The sequence below is a fragment of the Martes martes genome (genome assembly GCF_963455335.1).
Source record: "Martes martes genome assembly, contig: scaffold_156, whole genome shotgun sequence".
Lineage (NCBI taxonomy): Eukaryota > Metazoa > Chordata > Mammalia > Carnivora > Mustelidae > Martes > Martes martes.
Genome location: NW_027666499.1, coordinates 1 through 27,207, shown reverse-complemented (window position 1 = coordinate 27,207; position 27,207 = coordinate 1). Strand labels below are relative to the sequence as shown.

The 27,207-nt window shown below is 44.4% G+C and overlaps 1 long non-coding RNA gene across 1 annotated transcript; it reads right to left on the bottom strand.

Moving 5' to 3' along the window:
• Positions 1–1,932: 1,932 nt before the first annotated feature.
• Positions 1,933–15,337, bottom strand: LOC308337987. The gene is made up of 3 exons (XR_013966353.1): positions 15,214–15,337; positions 3,401–3,550; positions 1,933–2,578 (listed from the first exon to the last, which is right to left on the bottom strand). It is a non-coding gene; the product is annotated as an uncharacterized lncRNA (long non-coding RNA).
• Between the last annotated feature and the right edge of the window lie 11,870 nt (positions 15,338–27,207).

Genomic DNA, 27,207 nt, shown 5'->3' with positions numbered 1-27,207 from the left:
TGTGATGGGAGTTGCCTTTGAAAACAGTTGTACTTCTCATTTAGATGAGCTCCGTGTCATGCAGAGAAAGATGAAAAGCAATCTCTGTGTGAATCAGGTGTGACGGGTTAGTTCTATATTTACCAGCCACTAATTCCTTTGAGTGATCATATTTGTTCTCTGATTACACATGGCCTGATGGATGTCAAAGCAAAAGAGCAGCAGAAGTTGAAAATGCTTGAATCACTCAATAGTCTCAAGTGTCGCCATTGGCAATGAGGAGACAACATTCCACTTCCAAGTCTTACAATATATGAGACATAACTAGACTTTGGGCAAATCTGATGCAGTAGCGATAGCCCATACTACACAAGGCTAAATACCAAGCAGAAGACAGTTTGTTTACTGTGTATAGAAGCCCATGCAGCCCAGACAAGGAGCGTGAAGGGATGAACTAGGAACTCCATGACTTATGGTTGGTTTCCTGGGGAAAGTTTAATGGTGTTACATAGGAAGTACCCTAGTGGCAATGCCCCTAACACATGGGAAAGGTCTTTGCCAAGCAAGAAGAGATTCTTTTTCAGAAGGAGGGTTAAAACTCTTGCTTAGTTTTGATTGAACAAAATAGTATATTCTCATCGAGTGGGTTGGTGATGACCTAGAGCAATCTGGTAAAAGAAAGAAAATCACAGAATGTACTATAAAATATAAAGTCTCCCTTAGGAATAAAATGCCTTCTGGCATTGATAAGTGGGAGAGAAAACCACACTTAATATGTACATAACTAAATTAGTAAGTACTTATCATTGTGGTAAGGACAATTAAAGAAACAAACATGATGCAGGAATGACTAGTATTATTGGTTCAAGTTCAAGAACACAGTCGAGGATCACCTCCAAGACCTTTGGCATTGCAGTGTGGTTGAGGAGAATTCCTGGCAGAAGTCCTAAGACATTTGAGAAAGTACATTATATAACATCTTTTCTTTAAATATTAAAGATACAATTGAAACAATTTTTTCAAGTATTTTTTCAAGTATGTAGAATAAAAATAAAACACATTTGGTCATACCGCAAAGATACTACTAATACAGTTCTTTCTTTCTTTCTAGTTTTGTCTCATGTCACACTTTAGTAAAATTCATATTACTCCTTGACTACTCTTCCTCTGCTCTTGTCGTTCTTGTTTCTCTTCCTTCTCCTACTCTTCCTTTTTATTCTTACGTATTTAGGATTGATATAATTTGAATTTCTTCTCATTTGAAGCTCTCTTGCAGGGGAGCCTAGGTGGCTCAGTTGTTGAGTTTCAGCTCAGGTATTTTTCTTTTGGACCCTGGGATCCTGCCCAGAGTTGGACTCTATGCTCAGTAGGGAGTCTGCTTGAAGATTCTCTGCCTCTGCCCAACACCTCCCCCACGCTCTCCCTCTAATACAAATTATTTAAAAAGAGATTAAAAATAAGAAAAACCTGAAAAAATAAATAAAAGGCTACAAGATTAAAATTCAAAGAATGTTACTTAGTGTTTTCCCTAAGCTCTGAAGCTTTCCAGCCCTATTATCAGTACACTTGAGAGGAGTGAGTTGTTTGTGATGGTCTTCTGGGGGAGGGATCTCTTGCCCTGATCCTCAAGTGGACTCCACCTGGTGCAGCTCCCCTAAGCAGCAGAGACAGGCCTCCGGGTAAGCAGCTCTGGATTCCAGTATGAGGCGGCACTGTTTTACTCCCTGAAGTCTTGCAGCACTAATGGATGAGATGACTATCACTGCACCCTGCTCTCTACATAGGAGCTGAAAATTCGCACCCCAGCTCTGCAGTGCGCCATCAGAGGAAAAAAAATCCACCAGTCTTAACTCCTCAGCTTCTGTCAGAACTCTGTCTTCATGCTCCCAGTGACAAAGCATTTTTAACTCAGGCATGGAACTGAGTTCTAACTTCAGTTTTTTTTTTGTTATTAAAGATTTTATTTATTTATTTGAGAGAGAGAGAGTGAGAGAGAGAATGAGATGGGAGAAGGTCAGAGAGAGAAGCAGACTCTTCATGGAGCTGGGCACCTGATGTGGGACCTGATCCAGGTCCCACCATACCTCCAGGGTGTTGGAAGTCTTGTCACGCTTCTGTTTTTTGCTGGACCCCTCTCAGGAAAGTGGACACCCAATCATGCTGTGATTCAGAGTATAGGGCAACACAGAGCAGAAAGCCATGACCTAGCTTTATGGTTTTCAGCCATTTTTCTCTAAGTGATATCTGGGAATTCTGAAGTATTCTGTCCCCACCTGTTCATCTTCTGACCCCTGGGATCATGAGGTCATGCTGTCACATCTGGGATTCCACCCCACTTCACCACTTGAAAAGTTTAAAGCCATCAATGTCCCCCATAGTAGTCAACTCCTATGTGTTTCAATCAAGCACTTCATTGTCAATAAAAACGTTGCAGTAGGCTCCTTCAGTAAGGTGCCGCCCCTCTGCTGTATCCACAGTCATATCACAAGCACAACTTATTCCCACCCATGCCAATTGAGCTCTGAAGCTGCCGCAGGCACCACAGTGAGAGCTAGAGGTTGCTCTTGAGGGTGTTCAGGATCTTCTTCTCGGGCTGGTGCTGCAGGTCCAAGAAGAGAAATTATCATCACCAATATTGAATTTTCATGTCCCTCCTAAATAAAGGAAAAATTTCCCAACTCTCAATGTTCTCTGACTCCATGAAGCAATCCCTGGAAGGTCTCCCCTGATGGCAGGTGAATGGCACTGGGATCTGAGAGTCCTCATTACTCCTGGACTCCCAGTTGATGGAGACTCGCTCTGTGTAGCCTAAGCTGTCTCCTCCACCAGTCTATATCAGCCACACCCTGTCCTCCTCACCTCAGCATTGTGCTGGTTCTCCTCCTTCTGCCCCTCCCCACCTGCTTGTGCTCTTTACCCTCTAATAAAGAAAACCCTGAAAAAATAAATAAAAGATTGAGCACAAAAGTGTACACTTAGGCCTTCAAGACCTGGCTGGAAACACCCTCCTTTGTGTATTTCTTTGTCATCTTTTCTCTTGTGCTGATGGCGTCAGAGGTGCATGACAACCCAGGGAGTAAGAAGGCCCATGGTGGGGGGAATCTGCATTCCTGAAAGACCACATAAAGGATTTCAGTCTCCTAATCTGAAGAGCCGCTCAGCACTGTCATTGGGGAAAATCTGTGGTGACATGCTACCAAAATGTAGGGAGTTACCTGGTAATTTAGCATAATGTAGTATACCTAAAACATGTTGAAATCACCAAGTGAACTTCAAGAGTTATCAGCTAAAAACCTTTAAAAACGACCAAAGAGGTACCTGGCTTCCTCAGTCAGTAGGATACTTGATCTCTGGATCATGAGATTGAGCACCACATCAGGCAGAGTTAACTAAAAAACCAAAACCAAACTAAAGAACTTACAGATTACCAAAATCGATGAGGCTCAAGCGATGGGGCTGGTCAGTGTTGGGATGGATCCTGTCTCCCGTTCATTCAGTCACTTGGCACTGCACACTCAGATGGTACCAGTGCTTATCAGTCAAGCAGGTTCTCCTTCTATGAGCTCAGGGTCTAGAGGAGAAGATGGGCAAACAAGAAACAAAAATGAGATTGAAAAGAGCAATTGCTCCACAGGAAAAGAGCAAAGGACTACATCTAAGTCCTGAGCTCCACCAGGTGAGGGGTATGCCAAGGCTATCCTGAGATGACACTGAGAATTCCTGTGGCAGGAAAAGAAGGAGACAACCCTGCACAAATCTGAGTGTATTCAGCCTGGCAGAGGACACCATGGAGCAGACGATTGGAGGCAGATTTCGATGTTCCCAGAGTGGAGGTTAGAAAGGAGGCCAGGGTGTCTAGAGGAGGCTGAGGAAGAGAGCAGAGAGGGATCGTAGGAGGGCCCAGGCCAGGGGCAGTTCGACAGTATCAGTGCCCTTCTCCCAGTGCTGTGTGACTGCATTTCCACACACTCAGTGGCCGAAACCACAAACACTGTCTCCCGGCCTCAGGGGATCAGGAATCCAGCAGTGCTTAGCCGGGGTCTCCTTCCAGCGTCTCTCATTAGGTTGTGGCTGTTGACAACAAAAAGGTAGAACCTGCTTCAGTGAGAACGTGAGATCACTTAGGGCCATTGGCCAGATACAGCCCATCTCAAAAACCCGAGTTCTTCTGTCTGTTGTTGACCCACAGTGCTAGGCCACAAGCATATATATGTCTGTGTCATGGTTCAACCTAGGGGCTTGCACTCCAGTCTGAGGATCTCAGAGAGAACATGGGTCAGATTCAAAATGGGGCTGGGCAATGAGCTTTTATATCCAAATCTCAGCAAGGTCTTTGGGTCATGTTCCCATGTTCTGTCGAACAGAATTGAATCACTATATCCAGACCACATTCAGAGGAGGGGGTTACACAAGGATGTACACAGAGGAGTTGGGGCACCAATGGAGCCCCTGAGGGGAGAAGGTGATGATCCCTACAGGGTCAGTGCCTTGCCCAGAATCAGACAGGTAGGAAGGCTTACCAGGCATGAGATCAGCTCTTTGTGTATCCTCAAAGGTGAAGTTCTGGTGCACCTAGCCATTCGCTGAGGGCTCTGGAAAAGGTTGTCTAGAAGGGAGTGGCTATAGACATGGAAATGGTATTAGGCTGAGGGTGAACATTGATATCCTAGAAAAGGGACATCTCCCCATGTTCTTGTCTGAGAGGGACCCTAGGTTATGGCAACAACTGAATGGACCCCTATGTACATCACACCTTTTGGAAAGGAGGTAATGGCTTGCATCTCAGGACAGGCAGTCTCTAAGGGTAAGGGTGCGTTCTGACCATAAATGGCCAAGGCTCCAGTCCCTTCTTTAGGGTTTCCATTGAAAATTAGAAGTCTAAGATCTTGTGAAGCTATTACCCACCTGTTGTAGGTGTGGCTGTCATCTTCTGGGACTCTAGAAGGTCAGCACTGATGAACACATTTGTGCACACAGAAGCAAGTGTGCATGTGCACACAAAAACACACAAACCAGTAGGGACTATGGGTGGAATCTGACTAGTAGCAGATTCAAAGACGTTGATAGGAGGAAGGAAATTTGGCTGGACGTATTTCCTACATGTGACACTACTCCTCTAACATCATAGATATTATCCAACCTATGGCTGTGGATACCTGGTAGAAGGACATGCTAAACTCATCCATATTTTACAGAAAAGACCATCCCTGTCAGGCACAATAGCTTATCTAGGGTCAAAAACAGGTAAGTATAGAGAGTTATGTCTGAAACCAGATGTGTTTCGAAGCTGGGGCCCTGGCTGCACCCAGATCTTCCCTGGGGCCCTGTGGAGAGGGGTGTCTTGGTGTCACTGTGTACAGATGTGGCCTTGCATGCAGAAAAGGGATGAGGAGATGGCAAACCAGAGCACTGTTTGCTTAGGTGTCAAACCAGGAATGGCCTGCGGTAGGGGATCCCAGGCAGTGATGTCACTTCCTTGACCACAGACCACAACAGAACTTGGAACCCCTGCAACCAGGCACCCACATTCTAGTGTAGTCCATATCAGGGTTACTTGGCTAGACAAATCTGACATGGCAAGATATTCTCTTGCTGCTTGCCTACTTTCCAGGGGTCTGTCTTCCAGAAACCCCAGGGAATTGGTCTTTTCACATGCTGCAGACATTGGCCCAAAATCTCGCCCCCATTACCTTAGGGCATTTGGCAGGAGGTGCCATAAGGTACTTAATACTGAGCAGACTAGGCAATGTACACCTTTATGAACCATCCAAGGGCAGCTCCATCCCTTCCTCTTGAGTTTTAGGGAAAGAGGAATGTAAGGGCCTACTTAATCAGAGGGAGCCATATTGTTGCAGTGAACTTAGATTGACCCTGCCCCTCCCAGAACTTCCTTGCAAAGCCTAGATACAAGGGCAGGTCAGGCCAAGTGAAGACATACAATCAGAGGGGCACGCATATATCTACTAGGGTAAATTGAAATTCAATTGGCCGCCCGTGTGTAACCTAGCAGTTTTCTCTGTGTATTGCAATCTCATTGGCTACCTGTGTATAGCCCGGCTAAAAGTGCCTCTATAAAAGTTGGTTTGCGAGGCTAGTAGGAGTAGTAAGACCGCCAGAGCAGTAAGAACTGTTAGAGTCATTGGGAGCGGCCTCGTCTGGGGAGTGGCCTTGCCAGAGCAGCCTCCTTCTGGGGAGTGGCCTTGTCTGGGGAGTGGATTTGCCAGAGCAGCCTCGTCTGGAGAGCGGCCTCGTTGGAGTGGCCTCGCCAGAGCAGCGGCCCCATCTGGGGAGCGGCCTCGCCAGAGCAGCCTCATTCCGGGTAGTGGCCCTGTCTGGGGAGTGGCCTCGTCGGCAGTGGCCTCATCGGGAGCAGCATCATGGGGAGCAGAGACTGCATCATTGGGGCTGTCGTCCTCGTAGTCATCATCCCCTCTTCCTCGTCGGGAGTGGCCTTGTCCGGGGAGCAGCCTGTCCAGGGAGCAGCCTTGTCCAGAGTGGCCTCGTCTGGGGAGTGGCCTTGTCTGGGGAGCAGCCTTGTTGGAGCGGCCTCATCCAGACTGGCCTTGTCTGGAGCGGCCTTCTTGGAACTGGCCTTGTCGGGGTCATCATCATCGTCTCTTCGTAAGAGATGGCCCCTAACAATCAGTTTGATTCTCAATGCTTGGTGTGAAATAAAGCTTTGCTTGACCTACACTTTGTATCAGTCTCGCTCCTTTGATCACGGAACCTAACAAGGAATATGTGGGGTTTCCTGACCATGAGCTATAGTACGTTGAGCACAGTGGATAGCCTGGTGATCCCCTCTTGTTCACACCAATGTCACTGTGGGCAGGGTGGAGAGAGGATCCCTGAGGTGCATCTTACATGTGCCAGAGCCTGTACAAGATCCTGAAGCTGTGTCACATTTATCTCCTTGATGGAGGTGTGTGCATACTGGGGTGTGGTGTGTCTGTAATGGAGTGCCCTTGGTCTGAAGACCACCAAAGGCATCCAGACAGGGCTCTGAGGCCTCATGCCTGGCTGCTGGGTGCTGTCTTTACAGAGATCTACAAAGGAGAGGGGCAGGAGCTGAATGATGAGCTCCCCTGCTCTACCTCCTTGAAGGCCAAGAAGCTGCCCCACACTGCCAACAGAATCCATCACTGGCTCGAGGTGAGTGCAGGTGTTGGGAGATCCCACTCCCAGGATGCCAATGCACCACAAAGGGCCTCATTTCCTAGAAGCCAGCCTGGGCTCCTAGAGTCCAGTAATCACATGCATCTCCCTCCCATCTCTTTCCCAAACTAGCCCTCATGGTCCTGCCCACGCTTTGGACAGAAGCAGAGTCATTGTCCACATATTTATAAGAATATCATTAAAGCAACTTTAAACCATGTCTCATCTCATTTATCTAGAGTCATTTTGCACTGGACTATGCATTTTCCTATCTCGTGCTCTCAGGTGTCCCCATTGGCCCAACAGTTCTTCCCCAAGTTCTGCAAGTCTTGCAAATGATCATGGTGAGTTGGGAGTTTTATCCACAGGGACCTTTAGCCCATGGTACTATGTCTCTTGCTCTGCCCTTTTGTTTTGAAGGAACACATTATTGGGGTCCCTCCAGGGCCAGGATAAGGGGTCTCATTGCGTTACACACCATCCCAGAAGGCCAGTCATTTATCACCGCCAGTGAGCCTTTACTGATGCAGGACTTTGATGTGATCCCCTTCTGTTGCCAATGCACAGTGCTTCATCCTATATCCTTCACACCCTAATATCCTAGGACCCCTCACCTGAAATACCTCTATGTTCCAGTCTCAAGAATGGGATATGTTATCAGAAATCACAGGATTGGCAAGATGGTGGAGGACTAGGAGGAGGCGCCATTTCAACCTGTACCCTAGTGAGCAGATTACCTACTAAAGAACTCCGATCACCCATGAAATCAGCCTGAGATTTGAATTATACATGTCTGGATCTCTACGGGGGCAGAAGAGACCAGTGGGCAGGTAAAGCAGAATAGGAACCTTGGACTGATGTTGGAAAATAAACAAAAGTGGGAGGGAACCACCAGAAGCGACCTTTGGAAGGTAATACCCCAATAGGAGAGTGGCCTGCGACTGGGGACAAGCATTAACTTGGAGTCTGGTTGAAAGCACTCAAAAAGAGCAAAGGATCGTGGGGGAAAATTGTGAGAATCGGGGCAGTTAGGGACAGGGGCTTAAGTCCCCAGACCAAGGACAGCCACCCCTGGCGCTGAGCCAGAAAGAGTGCGGAGGGGACACCAGGTCTTGGTCCCTGATCCGCCAGCACGCCTGAGAGCATGTGGGGTTCTGGTCCCATGAGGGGCTGGGAGCCTCGACAGCCAGTAGGACCACAGCCTTTTTGCATTCTGCACGCAGTGCTATGAGTCTGAGTCCCGCCCCACAGTGCAGGCCCCAACCCGGTGCTTTCAGACCTGGAAAGTCTGAGCACCACTAGCCCAGGCCAGTGGGCAAATCTCAGTGTGCTATCACTGCTTGGGACCTCTCTGATGGTCTGGAGCTACCCAGACAGACGCTGCTGTCTGGTTTTGGGTACAAGCAGGAGTTCCTGCGTCCACAGGGACCGCGACTGGGAACGTGCTCTGCCAGCGGCCAAGGTGGAATTTCTGTGCTCTGTAGCACCCAGAGGGGAACAGACTGAGGATTCTCTCTCTGAGAGGGAGGTCTGGGTGCAGTTTGCTTTCCTCTGAACCTCTAAAAACCATCAAAAGCTGTCAAGGCGAGAGAAAACAAATGAACAAACAAACCAAAAACCTCCAGAGAACAAAAGCCTGAAAAACCGGTTTCCTCAGAGTCCACACCCTTGAGGGGGGCTGGAGGACTTAACTCAGGAAACACTGCCTGAAAACCAACACGGCAGGCCCTTGCCCAGAAAGCCTACCGGAAAAAAAAAAAAAAAGGGCAAGAGAACAACCACCACTACTTCATAGATACAACTTTTATTTTTAATTTGTACCCACTATTCTGGTTCATTTTTTTATACATAATTTTTAACCTATTTACCATCACAGTGAGAGGTCCAGTACATCAAAATCCATAATAACCTTTAAACTTGAACTTTTTGATACATATACCCATGTTTTTCTTTTCCTTTTCTATTTTTTAAATTTCTTTAAATTTTATTTTATTTTAGTTTTTTTTAATTTTTATTTTTTAATATTCACATAGAGTTAAACTTCAAGGTAATCCCCTTTCCCGAATCAATGCTACCCCTATAGGTAAACCAATTTTTAATCCCCCTTTATCTTAGGAAAGTTCAATCCTTTAACAAGGATATTAAGATACATCCAGGAAGAATGAAAATAAACTTCCTTACCCACACTCAGAATTTATAGCCACTCTCCCATCTTTTTCTTCTGCCAGTGTTTCTGTGCATTTGTGTTTGTCCTGGTAGTATATAAATATTATACTTCAAATTCTTTTTGATGAGGTTCTTTTTTGCTTTGTTTTGCATATAATATATATATTTCTCTTGTCATCAACTTTTATTAGCCTATTTGCTTGTCTGTTTTTGTTTGTATACTTCATAAATATTACCTTGGGGCCCATTTGAGCTGAGACTTCTCTTTTATTTTATCTTTCTTCCCCCCCTCTCTTTTTTTTCTTTTTTCTTTATTTCTTTTTTCTTTCATATGGGTGGGGACTCTTGATTGCTCAGAAGCATTCCAGGGTGCACCTCGACGGCACTACGGTTGATTTATCCAGCTACATCCATTCAACCATCTCTCACCAAAATGACTAGGAGGAGGAATGCCAACAGAAGAAAAATTCAGAGGCTGGGCCTTCTGCAACAGAGCTAATGGCTATCGACATAGACAATATGTCAGAAAGGGAATTCAGGCTAACAATTATCCAGGCAGTAGCTAGTTTAGAGAAAGCCATGGATGACAAAATGGAATTGATAAGGGCAGAACTGAAAGCCACCAGGGAAGACGTTCACAATGTTAGTGCAGAACTGAAAGCCATCAGTGATGATGTTCACAAAGTTCTCAATCAGTTCCAATCTAATCTAAATTCTCTCAAAGCTGGGGTAACTGAGACAGAAGAGAGAATTAGTGATCTGGAGGACAAACAGATAGAGAGAAAGGATCAGGAGGAAGCCTGGAACAAACAGCTTAGAAGCCACAAAAAAACAGAATCAGGGAAATAAATGATGCCATGAGACGTTCCAACGTCAGAATTATTGGAATCCCTGAAGGGGAGGAGAAAGAAAGAAGTCTAGAAGATATAATGGAACAAATTCTCCATGAAAATTTTCCCAATCTCGTGAATGGAACCAGCGTTCATGTACTAGAGGCAAAACGGTCTCCACCCGAGATTATAGAATCTCAAAAGTCCTCAAGACACCTGATAGTAAGAATGAGGAATCATAGTTGTAGACAGGCTCTCCTGAAAGCAGCTAGGACAGAGAAGATCCTTACGTACAGAGGAAAGCCCATCAGAATAATGTCAGATCTGTCCACAGAAACCTGGCAAGCCAGAAAGGGCTGGCAAGATATATTCAGGGCACTAAATGAGAAGAACATGCGGCCAAGAATACTTTATCCAGCAAGACATTCAAAATGGATGGAGAGAGAAAGAATTTCCAAGAACAGCAAGGCTTAAAAGAGTATGCGACCACCAAGCTGACACTACAAGAAATATTAAGGGGGGTTCTATAAAAGAAGAAAAATCCTAAGAATATCATTGAACAGAAATATATGGAGACAATCTATAGAAACAATGACTTCAAAGGTAACACGATGTCAATAAAAACGTATCTCTCAATAATCACTCTCAACGTGAATGGCCTAAATGTGCCCATAAAATGACAGAGGGTTGCCGATTGGATAAAACGACAGGACCATCCATATGTTATCTAAAAGAGACTCATTCCGAACCTAAAGATACATCCAGACTGAAAGTGAAGGGATGGAGAAACATCTTTCATGCCAATGGGCCTCAGAAGAAGGCTGGGGTAGTGATTCTCATGTCAGATAAATTAGATTTTATACTAAAGACTATAGTCAGTGATACAGAAAGACACTATGTAATTTTTAAAGGGACTATCCACCAAGATGATCTAACAATTGTAAAAAACTATGCCCCCAATATGGGAACAGCCAATTACATAAGAAAACTATTAACCAAGATAAAGAGTCATATTGATATGAATACATTAATAGTAGGAGATCTTAACACACCTCTTTCAGTAATAGATCATCCAAGCAGAAAATCAATAAAGAAACAAGAGCATTGAATGACACAATGGAAAAGATGAAATATATCACACACACACACACACACACACACACACACACACACACACACAGAACATTCCACCCTAAAACAACAGAATGCTCATGCTCTCAAGTGCACATGGAACCTCCAGAATAGACCACATACTGGGTCACAAATCAGGGCTCAACCGATAATAGAATACTGAAATTATTCTCTGCATATTCTCAGATCACAATGCTTTGAAACTGGAACTCAATCCCAAGGAAAAGTTCAGAAGGAACTCAAACACCTGGAAGCTAAAGATCACATTACTTAAGAATGCTTGGATCAACCAGGAGATCAAAGAAGAACTTAAACAATTCATGGAAACCAATGAGAATAGAGACACTTCACTCCAAAATCTATGGGATACAGCAAAGGCGGTACTATGGGGGAAATACATAGCCATCCAAGCCTCCCTCAAAAAGAATTGAAAAATCCAGAATACACCAGCTGTCTCTACGACTTAAAGAACTGGTGAATCAAAACCAAAAACACACAAGAAGGGAAATAATCAAGATTAGAGCAGAGATCAATGAGGTAGAAACCAGAGATACAGTAGAACGTATCAATGAAACTAGAAGCTGGTTTTCTGAAAGAATCAATAAGATAGATAAACCACTGGCCACACTAATCCAAAAGAACAGAGAGAAAGCCCAAATCAATAAAATTATGAATGAAAAGGGAGAGATCACAACTAACACCAGGGAAATAGAAACAATCATCAGAAGTTATTATCAACAGTTATATGCCAATAAGTTAAGCAACCTAGATGAAATGGATGCATTCCTGGAAAACTATAAACTCCCAAAATTGAACCAGGAAGAAATTGACACCCTGAATAGACCAATATCTAGTAACGAGATTGAAGCAGTGATCAAAAGCCGCCCAAAAAACAAGAGCCCAGGACCTGACAGATTCTCTGTGGAATTCTACCAAACTTTCAAAGGAGAAATAACACCTATTCTCCTGAAGCTGTTTCAAAAAATTGAAGCAGAAGGAAGACTTCCAGACTCCTTTTATGAAGCCAGCCTTACCTTGATCCCCAAACCAGGCAAAGACACCACCAAAAAGGAGAATTTCAGACCAATATCACTGATGAATATGGATGCTAAGATTCTCAACAAGATCCTAGCAAACAGGATCCAACAGCACATTAAAAAGATTATCCATCATGACCAGGTGGGATTCATCCCTGGGTGCAATGGTGGTTCAACATTCCAAATCAATCATTGTGATAGAACAAATCAAGAAAAGAGAAGAGAGAAGAACCACATGGTCCTCTCAATTGATGCAGAAAAAGCATTTAACAAAATCCAGCATCCGTTCCTAATTTAAACACTTCAAAGTATAGGGATAGAAGGCACATTCCTGAACTCCATCAAATCTCTCTATGAAAGACCCACAGCCAATAACATCCTCAATGGGAAAAAGCTGACAGCCTTCCCGTTGAGATCAGGAACATGACAAGGATGCCAACTCTCACCACTTTTCTTCAACATACTATTAGAAGTCCTAGCAACAGCAATCAGACAGCAAAGAGAAATAAAAGGTATCCAAATTGGTAATAAAGAAGTCAAATTCTCTCTCTTCGCAGATGATATGATACTTTATATGGAAAACCCAAAAAACTCCATCCCCAAACTACTAGAACTCATATAGCAATTCAGTAATGTGGCAGGGTACAAAGTCAATGTACAGAAATCAGTTGCTTTCCTATAAAATGACAATGAAAATGCACAAAGGGAAATTAGAGAATCGATTCCATTTATTATAGCACCAAGAACCATAAGATTCCTGGGAATAAACCTAACCAAAGAGGTAAATGATCTGTACTCGAGGAACTACAGAACACTCACGAAAGGAATTGAAGAAGACACAAAAAGATGGAAGACCGTTCCATGCTATTGGATCAGAAGAATAAACATTTTTAAAATGTCTATACTGCCTAGAGCAATCTATACTTTTAATGCAATTCTGATCAAAATTCCACCAATATTTTTCAAACAGCTGGAGCAAATAATCCTACACTTGATCTTAGCCAAAAGGCCGAGAAGCGATGGAGCAAATAATCCTAAAATTTGTATAGAATCAGAAGAGACCCTGAATTGCTAAGGAAATGGTGAAAAAGAAAAACAAAACTGGTGGCATCGTGTTACCTGATTACAAGCTTTACTACAAAGCTGTGATTACCAAGATACCAAGACAGCATGGTACTGGCATAAAAACAGACACATAGACCAGTGGAACACAGTAGTGAGCCCATTTAGGGACCCTGAGCTCTATTGTCAAATAACCTTCGACAAAGCAGGAAAAAATATCCAGTGGAAAAAAGACAGTCTCTTCAATAAATGGTGCTGGGAAAATTGGACAGCTATATGTAGAAGAATGACACTCGTCTATTCTCTTACACTATCCACAAAGATAATCTCAAAATGGATAAAAGACCTCAACGTGAGGCAGGAAGCCATCAGAATCATAGAGGAAATCATAGGAAGTAACCTCTTTGATAACAGTCACAGCAACTTCTTTCAAGATATGTCTCCAAATGCAAAGTGGAAATGAACTTTTGGGACTTCAACAAGATCAAAAGCTTCTGCACAGCAAAGGAAGCAGTCAATAAAACAAAAAAGCAACCCACGGAATGGGAGAAGATATTTGTAAAAAAGCAGTACAGACAAAAGGCTGATATCCAGAATCTATAAAGAACTTCTCAAACTCAACACACACACAAAACAGATAATCATGTCAAAAAATGGGCAGAAGACATGAACAGACACTTCTCCAATGAAGACATACAAATGGCTATCAGACACATGAAAAAATGTTCATCATCACTAGCCATTAGGGAGATTCAAATTCAAACCACATTGAGATACCATCTTACACCAGTTAGAATGGCCAAAATTAGCAAGACAGGAAACAACGTGTGTTGGAGAGGATGTGGAGAAAGGGGAACCCTCTTACACTGTTGGTGGGAATGCAAGTTGGTGCAGCCACTTTGGAGAACAGTGTGGAGATTTCTCAAGAAATTAAAAATAGAGCTTCCCTATGACGCTGCAATTGCACTACTGGGTATTTACCCCAAAGATACAGATGTAGTGAAAAGAAGGGCCATCTGTACCCCAGTGTTTATAGCAGCAATGGCCACGGTCGCCAAGCTGTGGAAAGAACCAAGATGCCCTTCAACGGACGAATGGATAAGGAAGATGTGGCCCATATATACTATGGAGTATTATGCCTCCATCAGAAAGGATGAATAGCCAACTTTTGTAGCAACATGGACGGGACTGGAAGAGATTATGTTGAGTGAAATAAGTCAAGCAGAGAGAGTCTATGATCATATGGTTTCACTTATTTGTGGAGCATAACAAATAACATGGAGGACATAGGGAGATGGAGAAGAGAAGAAAGTTGAGGGAAACTGGAAGAGGAGATGAACCATGAGAGACTATGGACTCTGAAAAACAACCTGAGGGTTTTGAAGGGGCAGGGGGTGGGAGTTTGGGGGAGCCAGGTAGTGGGTATTATAGAGGGCACGTATTGCATGGAGAACTGGGTGTTGTGCATAAACAATGAATTCTGTTACACTGAAAAGAAATAAATAAAAAAAAATCACAGGATTCCTGCCATTCATGCAGGGTGGTCCTATCAGTACTCAGCTCACAAAGTGGCCTGAGATACTATCATTTCAGACATCATTTACTTCAATTCTTTATATGGATGCCAAGAAACTTTTTTCTTTTTCCTTAAAGGTCTATTAATTGATTGGTTGATTGACAGATTTGAGAGAGAGGCATGGAGAGAGTGGGGAGAAGCAGAGGGAGAGACAGAATCCTCAAGCAGACACCACCCTACGTGCTCAGTCCTATGAGGAGCTCAGTCTCAGGATAAAGAACACGAACTGATCCAAAACCAAGAGCCTTATGATTAACCCAATGAAACACCGACTCACCCTTTTCTTTTTAGAGCTGTGGACTCTCTTGTGCCACCTCTTGCCATAAGTCACTGAGATCTGGGGGTTCAGTCTGCCCTCCAACACCCAATTCTCCTGGTGGCTATAGCACTGACTCATGTCTCCTCTGATTCAGCTCAGGGTAAAAATAGCTCAACCAGAAATAGAAATGAGACCTCTGTGCTATTTACCGACCAGGCCAACACGCTGGAAACAGAAATAGAACACCTGGCACCTGCCTTCCTAAGAAGAGATCTAAACTCTTTCTACCTGTTCCTGGTTCCATACCGAGCCTTTGCCACCACCCAAGGGATGCTGGACCTCCTATTTGCAAGGTGAGCACCCTGCCCCTAACTGCCAAGTGTGATTTGGCCAATGCCTGGTTGTGAGACTTTGGCATGTCTCCAAACTTCCCCAAGCCTCAGTTTGTCCTAACTGGGGCAGAGTTATTATAGGGAACCAGTGGGGACATGTAGGGAAAGTATACCAGGGTGCCTGCTCCTTTGGAGGAGTCTGCTAAAGGGCCTGTGGTCACACTATTGGAGCATTCTCCCACTCCTCATGACGAAGCCTCTGCCTCATCCCTAACCAATACTATGGTCTTGAGCTGGGCTGTTTTGCCATTGAAAGGGAGATCTGAGACTCCATCTCGGGTCTGTGTCTGGGTGAATACAGAGCAGGGATATTTGGGTGTGAGCAGGGAGACAGGCCCACTCAGATATCTGTGATGGGCTCGGTGCCATTTCTATCATCAAGCATTCAGGAATCCCACTCAGTGAATACGTTTATATAGGAGCTTCATATGATCCCTACACAGAACAGACAGCACCCCAGGGGTGCAGACGAGCCGGGGCTCAGAAGATGAGTGGTAGCATCCACAAGACATTTCATGTGATGCCCCCTGGCCTCCTCTAGATATGGGTGCATTTTCTTCAGCTATAATGAGGTCAGCAGAGCTCAGGAGAAGTGGAATGTGTGAGTGAGCTTCAGTTGATAAAGGAGGGCCTTCCCTCTCCACCAGGGTCATGAGGTACTGTGAATTAGAGGGCCTGGTGGACCTTCATGCACACATCTGTTATTCCTGCTTTAGTGTAAATGTCTGAGACCTTTTTCTGGAAAATGAGAAGGTGTCCTGGGGAGATGTGGTTGGTGTCTGAGCACTGTGGAAAAGCATAGTGGGATGGAGGACAGCTTCAACCCCTAAGAGGGTCATTCTCCATCCCTGCCCCCTCCCAGCCCTATCTCTACCCCAATTCTAGGACTCTGAACTAAGGATTTAGGAACCATCACACAGATGCCTGTTAGAACTTGGACACTGGGTGTTCAGAGGGTGCTCAGGAGACCAAGTGAGAGGACAGGGACCACACAACCTACAACCTGTGGGAGATTAGTGTCAGTGGAAGGAGACCCACTCATAGCACCTAGTGAATAAGGCAGCACATGGGCAGAGGATGCAAAGTTTGAGGTATTGGGAGGGTGCTGGGAAGGCCTGGATAGAGGCAGAGTACTTTTGTTCCGTCCTTATTTGGATATTTACAGAGCAGTGGTGTGTGCAGTTAGGGTAAATGGTGTGTGCAGAGTAAGTGGTGTATGCAGTGAGGCCAGACACCACCACTCCCTGGGCACATGCGGTTGAATTCAAGTGGCAAGTGAGCAAGGAGACAGACCGAGGAGTGTGTCCAGTTACCCTCAAAAGGACAGAAATTCTCACACCATTGATCAAGGACTCCTACTCATAATGCCTTTTTGCCAGCCTGCCATCTGTGACCAGGCCTGTCCTGGGCAGCGCTGACAGATAACAGGTGGAGAAGGATTAGGACTGGTCTCTGACAGGAGCTGGAAATCCAGGGGCTCAGGTTCCCACAGGGGTTCCCTGGGATATTGGTTTCCAGAATTTCTCAGCCTGAATATGCTGCTGGCATTTATGGGGCTCAATATGCCAGGCTCAGACCTGGAGCATCGTGCCCACCTTCTGCTCTCACAGCTGCAACACCTTGAGCTCACGAAGCCAGAGGCTGGGGGTGAGGAGGACTGGGGGTGACTGATGTGGGCCTGAGGAGGAGAGAGCGTGGGCCACACTGAGTAAGCCTCCGTAGATAATTATTGGTCTGAGAGGAGTGAGTAGTCTCAGATCCCTGTCCCCATGGGCTTCAGTTGGGGAGACTTTCCAAGGATTAGGTCTTGAATGCAGACCATATTGAGTGGGGGGAAAGGTTTCTTTTATTTATAAGACAAAAGGGAAGTCAATCATGCTGATGGTACTTTCTCTTCTTGGAGCTACAGCACCAGCACCAGAGCAAGATCCTGATCCACCTCAGGAACCTGTCCCAACAACCATTCTGTCACCCGCTGCATCTTTGGAGCCTGAGCTGGCCCACCCAGTCCCTGCTGCTGTTGCTCAACAGTCAAGAAGAGCAGTGACTTCACCTGTGCTGTTGGGGCCAGTGGAGGTGGTAGTCAGAGCTCTAATTCACGCTCCTGAGATGGAAGAGCCAGCAGCGTCTTTGCCTGAACTGGAGGTCCAGCAGTGTCCTGCCCCTGCTCCTGGAGTTCCTGAATGGCCTGAATCACCAGCTGCCTCAGCGGAGCAACCAGCCTCATCCCCTGAGCAGCAGCTGGTACAGGCTGCAGCCCCAAACAATGCCTTCCCCTCCCCTGTCATTGCCTTCTTTGTAATATTTCTGATTTATATACACCTGTATAATGACTTAATAGATTTTTTTCATTAAAAAAAGTAGAATTTGGGGCGCCTGGGTGGCTCAGCTCATTAAAGCCTCTGCCTTCAGCTGCCTTCAGTCATGTTCTCAGGGTCCTGGGGTCGGGCCCCACATCGGGCTCTCTGCTCAGTGGGGAGCCTGCTTCACCCTCTCTCTCTGCCTGCCTCTCTGCCTACTTGTGAATTCTCTCTGTCAAAATAAATAAATGAAATTTAAAAACAAATAAATAAATAAAGTAGAATTTGAGTTTACATAAAATCTTACTCAGAGCCTTTTCAATGTTATATCGACATCTCATGGGTATATTCAGAGTTTGGCACAACCATTTACTTCTACATCATTTCCATCACAGAGACACCTGTGCTACTAATCACTCATTGCTCATTCCCTCACCACAGTCCCTGCAACCACTGCTCTTCTCTCTGTCTCCGGTACGTACTTTACCTTGTCATGGATTTTCCTGTGCCTGGAATCCTACAATATGTCCTTCTCTGTCTGTCTGCAGAACATAAGAGTGTTTCACATTTTAAAAAAATATATACAAATAACATTTTATTACATGGGAATGTTCCTGAATGAACAAAGATTACGGGAATTCCCACAATGAACTATTTTCATTATCTGTTATAGGGTTCCCTTTCGTAAGGATGCCTTGAAAAGCAGAAACTACAGGAGAAATGTCTGGGTCCATGAGCCACTTTCAATTCTTTCACTTTCCTGGATAGACTATGTTTAAACTATTCTAATGGGCATATTATAAAATATTAAAATCATATCTTAAATATTATCATTTATTGCTAACATGTAGGTAATGAAGTAAGTAGTTCCTTAGGTTTTGTCTAGACTATGTTTATGTAGTAAATGATGATTTAAATATGAAAAGAGAAGGCATGTTCCTTCTACCAAGAAATAATCGCCCATAACACACGGTGTCCGTCTTCCCTGCCTTTCCCTGTAAGTGTAGTGTGTGTGTTTGTGCGCATGTGCATGCACATGTGTGTGACAGAGTGGGGCAGGGAATGGTCCAGGGCTGCAGTCTTGTTCTCCCTGATGCCTCCAAAAGTGGACAGGCACTGTCGCTGCTGTCCCCTTGGGCATTCACCGTGACAGCACTCAGCAGCCCCATCTGTTGAACAACTAAGCCATTTCCAATCATTTGACTCTCATAATGTAAGTGATAAGCATGTCGGTGCCATAAATCTCTGTTTCCTTAGGAATGATTCCTATAAACACCAATACTAGAACACACGTTAACCACATTTTGGGGGGACTGGCTGCTGGCTCCTCTATGCTCTATTTATTAAGGTGAAGCCTTGCTTTGGAAAGGAGGGATCCCAGATTCTATAGATGAGACCTGAAATCATGAGGTGGACAAGCCACCAGTGATGCCATCGGGGTATTGGGAGTGACCATAGAGAAGGGAAGACTCTGCCCACAACCCCCTCTCATATGTCCTCTCCTACAAGCTTCCTGCCTTGTGTCCTGGAACACACCTCACTCATGCCCTGTCTTGTGACACTCTCCAGTCACCCCAGCCCCTCGTGGTCCTTAACTCAGATGCTAACTAGAACAACCAGACCATGCTCCAGGCCATCAGACGGGTGCAGGCCAGGCCACTCCTCTCAGCTTGCTCCCTGTACTTCCTGCCTGAACACCATCCTCTCTGGGAGGAACCTCTAAAGACAGTGCAGGTCAGTTGGTTACAGACAAGTGTTCATCCAGATGTAGTTTTAGTGGCAACAGCAAGAACCACTTGAACTTGTGTGAGCAAGACAGGCCTTTACAAAGCACATTGGCTGCTCATGGAAGCTTCAGGATGGACAGAGCCTCAACCAGGGGCTTTGACACTGGACATACCTCATCCACTCATCCACACCCCTCAGGATGCTCTAGCTGTGACCCCCTGACCCTGCCAACATCAACCTTGGTATCCCTCGTTAAGCTTGTCTTAGAGAGGGGAATGTGCTCCCTGCTGAGACCCCTCTCCTCCTCCAAGTCAGGTAAGTGGGAGTCCACTTGATCTGACACTCTATTAGAGACCATCGTCATAAATTCCTGTCTTCTCTGCCATAACCTGGAGATAACCAGGCACAGAAGATATCCTTAGAGAGAGAACATTTGGGGCTCTCCCTGCAGGAAGAGAGAGAAACACTAGCGAGTGGGACTCAGTGAGAAAGGAGAGCTCTGTGCACTAGGGGAAGGGCTGCCATAGGCCGGGTGCTGCCATATTGGTCCGTGGTGCAGGCTTTGTGTTGGCTTATAGGGAGTGGCCAGGCTTCCTCCTACCAATAAGTCCATCAAAAACAAAAATGGCACCCATAAAATACTTTCAACTCCAACCACAAAAAGGTTCTGGGACCCAGGGAGCCAAGGAGGCCAAGATGCTATGTACCAATGATTACATGGTGGGGGAAAAGTGGGACAGTCATGATGGAACTGAGGGTAGCTAATTTCCCTGCTTGGGGGACAAAGAACCCCATCACAAGGTACCCCCATATTTGTTCCAAAAACAGGTGACAGTTCCAGGGGCTCCAGTCTGCCAGTCTCCACACTGACGATTGTCCATGTCCAGGACACAAGCTCCAGGTGACATCCTCTCCCAGGGCTGGCCTGGGTCTGATGGATGAGCACCAGTGTTATGGGATCCCATACTGGAGGGGATGAAGTCTTTCTGGAAGGACAACTGAGTCAGGGGAGCCTGGATTGTCAGGCTGAAGGGACACAGTAAGGCAGAGACCCAGAGCCCATGTTAGCAATGTGCTTCCTGTGGGCTAATTTTAGAAGGTAAAGCTAAGGATTACTGAGTATCTTTTGAGAGCATCCATCACGTCAGTCAATCCCACTAACAATTCCATTTGGAAGGTAGAAATGCTGTCTCGGTTTGATGAAAAAGGAAACCAAGGCTTTAAGAAACTGCCCCTTTCCATGGTCCACATTGAGTTACAGGCAGGATTTGATCCCAGGGCCTTGCCAGCATTGTGGGACCAGCCTCACAAGAAGGTTGCATCCAGATGTTTCAGAAGAGACTTCTCAACTCTGAGGTTATGTGAGCCTTCGTACCGAGGGAGAAATCTCCTCCTACCCAGAAAAAGGCTGGCTGGTACTGGGAGAGTTCTCAGTGCCAAGGCACAGCATTGTCAGACAACAGACCCAGGACAAGCCCCAGTCAGAGGTGGCACCACTGCCCCTTGAATTCAGTGAGGTCTCCAGGCCTGGGGGTTGGATGTGGAGCTTTGTGCACCTCTGAGTTCCAGGGGCGAGCCGTGTGCATGGAACACAGAGTCCAATGGCAGAGAGACAGCATTTCAGGCCCCCACTCAGCCTCTTTGTAGCTGGGTGACCCCAAGCAGGGCTCTGAAGCTACAGACCCCATCCTTAAATAGGAGAATGTAATGGGTACTGTTAAGTGAGATGTAGAAAGAAATGAGTGGTACAGCTCCTGCCTGGTGCCTGGGAGCACGTGTGGAGTCCCGAGGAAAGGCAATTGTGTCAGTGACCAATTTACCCATGTACCTGCTCTTCCACTTGTTGATTCTGTGTCGTCCTTAAGAAACAGATGCCAAAGCTAAGGTCAGGAAGATTTCTTCTTAGGCTTTCTTCTCTGGAGTTTGTCGTTTTGGCTCTTGAATTTAGATCTGTGACCCATTTGAGGTTCTTCTTCTGTCTTTCTGAGGGAAGGGTCCACGGGCCTTCATTCAATCATTTATAAATTTATGTATTGGTAGTTGTAAGAATGGATGCAGTTAAGTCACTGTAGTACCTTAGGTTGTCACTTGTAGGGAGTTGTCAATAGGTCTGCAAGAATCTGTAGAATAATATGTATTCTCTCCTTGAAGAAATTCGCTGAGATTGTGAAGGAAGCCCAAAAGGAGGTTAACTTGTATCTTCTGTGGAGGTGAAGCAGTGTCCGTGTTCTTGTTAAGAGCACAAACACCCCTCGGGTGGCCACAGGAATCATTGCAGGAGTTCCCTTATCTGTCTGCAAAACAAGACACAATCAGTGTAGGGCATCTTCAAGGATTCACAGAGAGATCAAAACAGTTCCATAAAATTCAACGTTTTGGAGTGTGTCTTCTAGGACATCTGTGGAAAATGGGCTTTTTCCCAAATGCACTATTTCAAGAAATATTTTCTGAGTAGCTGAGTCAGGCTCTGGGTTCCAGGATAGAATTCTCTAGGGAGAATGGTGGATGCTTCCCAAGAGGCACAGGGTGTACGGTGGGATAGTGTGGGAAATAACTGGTCCACAACACAGCTCTGTATACCTGGTTGCAAGAAAGCAGTAAAAGATAACAAGCCATGTTTATGGATTCCTTTGCTTACACTAAACATAAAACATTTTAGACAATTTGAAAACTATCACTCAGTGTATCTGTATCCTCTTTTCCCAGTTAGAAGACATCAACTTATATTCCCAGCTTATTTTTTACTTATTAGGAGAAGATGGTGTCATATCTTGATCCCTTATTGACTCTACAAAAATCCTTGTAGAACTAACAGCTGGATTATGTCCTAAACATAAGGACATAGATTCTATATATAAAAATGATTTTCATCTCTATACACAAATAACATGCTATCAAGGACAGAAATTAAGAAAATAATTTTAATTGATAATCACTCAAAAAGAATAAAATACACAGGAATTATTTTCACCTGGAGGTGAAATAGTACATACTGAAAACTTAAATCATTAATGAAAGAATTTGAAGAAGACAGAACGAAGTCTGGAGACATCCCATGCTAATGGAGCACTAGAATATATGTAATGCAAAGGTCCACACTGCATAAAGCAATCTAAATATTCAGTGCAAACCCCATCAAGATCTAATGGCATTTTTAGAAATAAAACCAATAATCCTACAAAGTGAATAATATCACAGAAGTCCCTGAATAGCCAAAGCCATCTGGAGAAAAAACAAACTTGGAAGCATCATGATTTCTGAATCCAAAGTGTATTACAAAGTTGTAGAAATGAAAATAGTATGGTATCGGCCTATAGACAGACATAGATCAATGGAACAGAGTAGAAAACCCAGGGGAAAAGCCACACATATGTAGTCAATTGATTTACAACAAAAGCTCCAAGAATGTAAAATAGGGAAGCAAAAGTCTCCACTATAAGTGACTTTGGAAACATTGGCAACCTCAAGTAAGGCAATGTAAGTGAATGTCTCTCCCACCCGATCCACAATAAAGAAGTCACAATGTGGCAAGGACTTCAACAAAAGAGCAACACCCATAAAATACCTAGCTGGAAATTAGGTAGAATGTAATTAACACCCTTGCCTTTTTATAATAAGCATCATGACCAAAATTTGAACTCCAGATTCTGAGATCTAGAGTCAGATGCTGTGCCGACTGAGCCAGTCAAGAACCTATTAAAACAATGGGGCACAGAGGCTTCAGAATAGATCTATTCATTCATCCCCTTAACACATTTTTTTGGAAGATTGTTTCTTGAGATCTTTCTTGACACTGATTTTTGGATTTGACATCAGAAGCAAAGGCTACAATGAAAAATAAGCAACTGGGACTGCATCAAACTAAAAGCCATCGGTACAGCAAAGGAAATCTTCAGTCATCAACACATTGAACAGATAACATACTGAAGAGGAAAAAAAATTTGCAAACTACCTAACTGATAAATGTCTCAAATCCACAATATTGAAGGACTCATACAACTCAATAACACAAAAACAGATAGCAGTTACAAGATGAGCAGAGTTCAGACTAGATATTGTTCCAAAGAAAACACACAGAGGGCCAACAAATACATGAAGAGATGTTCACCACCACTTATCACCAGGGAAATGCAAATCAAAGCCCAAAATGATGTCACCTGTCTCCTGTTAGAATGACTAATATTCAGCAGTCCAAAGAAGAATTTTGGCCAAAATGTGAAGGAAAGGGAACTGTGCTCTATTGGTGGGACTGTAAATGGGCTCTCTTTGTGGACTGTAAATGGGTGCAGCCACTATGGAAAACAGTGTCAAGTTTTCTCAAGAAATTAAACATAGGGGCACCCAGCGGACACAATCAGAAATGTGAGTGACTCTTGATCTTGGGGTCATGAGGTTGAGCCCCACATTGGGAGTAAAAATACTTTAAAAAATGGATATAGAACAACCATATTATCCAACAATTTTCCTCTTATGTATTAAAATGAAGCCAAGTCTTCTCTTTTCTACAAAGAAGGTGTATAGAGGTACCTGGGTAGCTCAGTCATCAAGCATTTGACTTCGGCTCAGGTCATGATCCCAGGGTCCTGGGATGGAGCCCCACATTGGGTTCCCTGCTCAGTGGAGAGTCTGCTTATCCCTCTCCCACTCTCGTGCTTGTGCTCTCTCTCTGTGTGTCCTCTCTGTCAAATAAATAAATACAATCTAAATAAATAAATAAATAAATAAATAAATAAATAAATAAAATGAAGGCGTATAGTTTGATGTGCCCTGATGTTTCATTCCAGCACTGAGAGTCTCTGCTCCTTTGAAGTAGACTGTGAATGGTCCAGGCCACCAAGCTAAGGTTTCAAGTCTCAGGTCAACTGCCCTCCAGAGCTCTACTCAAATCCTGAGAGGTTAGCTCTCAGTCTATTTCCCTTGTACCCACAGCTCTGTCTTCCACAATCTGTCAAGACCCAGCCCATCACCCCCGAGGAACTTGACATATCTTGTGGTTTGGCTGACGCAGGACTTGCTGAGTCAGCACTGGGCCCAATACTACATCCTGAGCTACCCTCTACAAACATGCCTGGGCCAGAGGACTTAGTAACTACTTAGCAGAATGCTCTCACAAGCATAGGCCCCCAACCTGTATACTTCCTGATCAGGGAGTATCTCCCAGCCATTGCAGTCCCATTGCATCCGATGAGCCATACAGGTGTTCTGTGCAAATTCCTTCCACACTTGTCCCTCAAGCAGCCGAGTCAGATGCACATGATCACCAAAATATTGCTGGCTTTTAGTCTTCTGTTACTCATGCAGATATTTCCTTCCCAGCTCAGCAAGATCAGGAAGTGAGGACACTCTACCTAGTCTTCTGATCTTGAAACCTTTGATCCTTCATCTACCCCATGGCCTGATGTGCCTAGTGTCTTCCTTATGCCCTCAGGAATCTTTTTCTTCATGAGGCCCAACCCTCGGCTCTGAGGGCTGCATTCACTCATGGAATCCACCAGGTAACTCTCTTGATCCTTAGAGCCTCCCTGTTGATGGCATGGGAATGATAATCTGGAGTTTATGGATTTCTAGGAGTTTCTGGAGTCTAGCTGTCTCAGACTTTGTTTTGTGGAGGGAAACATTGACACTGACAGGGCAAACAAAGTCCATTCAGATACAACATATTTCATATATATATATACATACACACACACACACACACACATATATAAGGAAACAAACTTAGGTCATCATTTTGGATAAATATAAATATAAAATGAGACAAATTATGTATTGAAGTTAATACATAATTTGTCTCATTTTATATTTATATTTATCCAAAATGATGACCTAAGTTTGTTTCCTTCAAAAGGTCCACATAACACAGCAAAAGACAATTTTAAGTGGTCACTTTGAGAGAAACCTAAGTGGTGCTTTTCCTTTCCCATTGCTGAGTTTTTATTCCTCCAACTTGCAACACATAGCCTATTCTTTCTTCCTCTTCAGAAGGAAGCCAGGTGCCCACCTTAATGCTCAATCCCTGAAGAGAACATCTTTTGTTTGTTTGTTTCTTTCTCTCTTCCTTTTTTTTTTTTTTTGATAGTGTCTTCTGGTAATCACACAGAAACCATGGCTGGCCCAGGTGAAGAAGACAGATTATCTACAAGGGAACTGCATTTCCACTTTTGTCAACATTATCTAAGTTGAAATGTTGATCCCAACTGGGGTAATTTGGAGTGAATTTTATTCAACTTTTCCAGTGGACAGTGTGGGATGTGACTGCCCTGGGGCCTGACTGCCACAGCAAAAAGCACTGCTCCAGAACTCCAGACTTTGAAGACTGTGGGAGGATTCTCTCTGAAACTGCCTGTAATCAAAATAGTTTTGGAGTGAGGGAAGGAGGAACAGCGAAGCATCAGTGTGGGTAATACCCATTGGGTGCTAAAAGTACTTGAATGCTGAGCAAGGACTGGGACTGATGTCTTTCATCTAACATGTGCTCCCCACAGGAGGCTCCAGAGCAAGGACTAAAGCCACAGTTGTTGCCAAACTCAGAGTAGAAATTTACAGCCCCTTTCAGGCAGTGGAGATGTGAGAGAAAGTGTGTGGTGTTTGGAATCAAGGCACCAAAACTTTAGTGCCCAGTTTCTCATATGCTGACTGTGTCTACATAGTCCCCAAGTCTCTGTTCCCTCACATAACACACAAAGACCATGATGGTACCTTTTCTTTTCTCATGCTTGATCAAATGCCATGAGGGAAATCTAAAGCCTGCTCAGAGGTGAGGTTTATTGTAAGATGAAGTTATTACTGACTCAGTAACAGAGATTCTGAAGTATTATTTTTGTTCATTTACAACCCTGTGAACCGGTTTTTCAGTGGTGATGACATATCTCCCCAGGTTTATTGAGGTACCACTTTGTGTACAATAAACTCTGGAAGCCCAAGCAGCATCAGGCTTCTCTCAAGATAAGGCACGGTGTCCAAGTGGATGTTTATTACTCACAATCCTTGTCTTCATCTCTGGGCATTACCAGCAGGACAGGCATTTGGAGAAGTACAGTCAAGATGAGTTAAAAATTTGCCATACTAGCATTTGTAGGAACTTTCACAATGATGACCCCATGCCTTTGCTTAAGGGGTTCTTTAGATAAACAGAAAATAGAAGGAAAATGAATAGAAAAATAGAAAGAGAATGAAAACTTTCTATCTCAGTCTATGAAGCCAGCAGTACCCTGGTACTCAAACCAGGCAAAGAGCCCATCAAAAAGAAGAATCTCAGACCAATATCCCTGATGAATATGGACACCAATATTATCAACAAGATCCTCACTAATAGGATCCAATAGTACATTAAAAAGATTATCCACCAGAGGAGAGACAAGATGACGGGGAAGTAGGAGGAGGCGCCGTTTCAACCTGTACCCTAAAGTGAGCTGATTACCTACTAAAGAACTCCAATCACCCATGAAATCAGCATGAGAACAGAATTATACACGTCTGGATCTCTACAGGGGCAGAAGACGCCAGTGGGCAGGTAAAGCAGAGTGAGAACATTGGACTGATATCGGAAGAGAAACAAAAGGGGGAGGGAGCCACCAGAGGTGACTGATTGG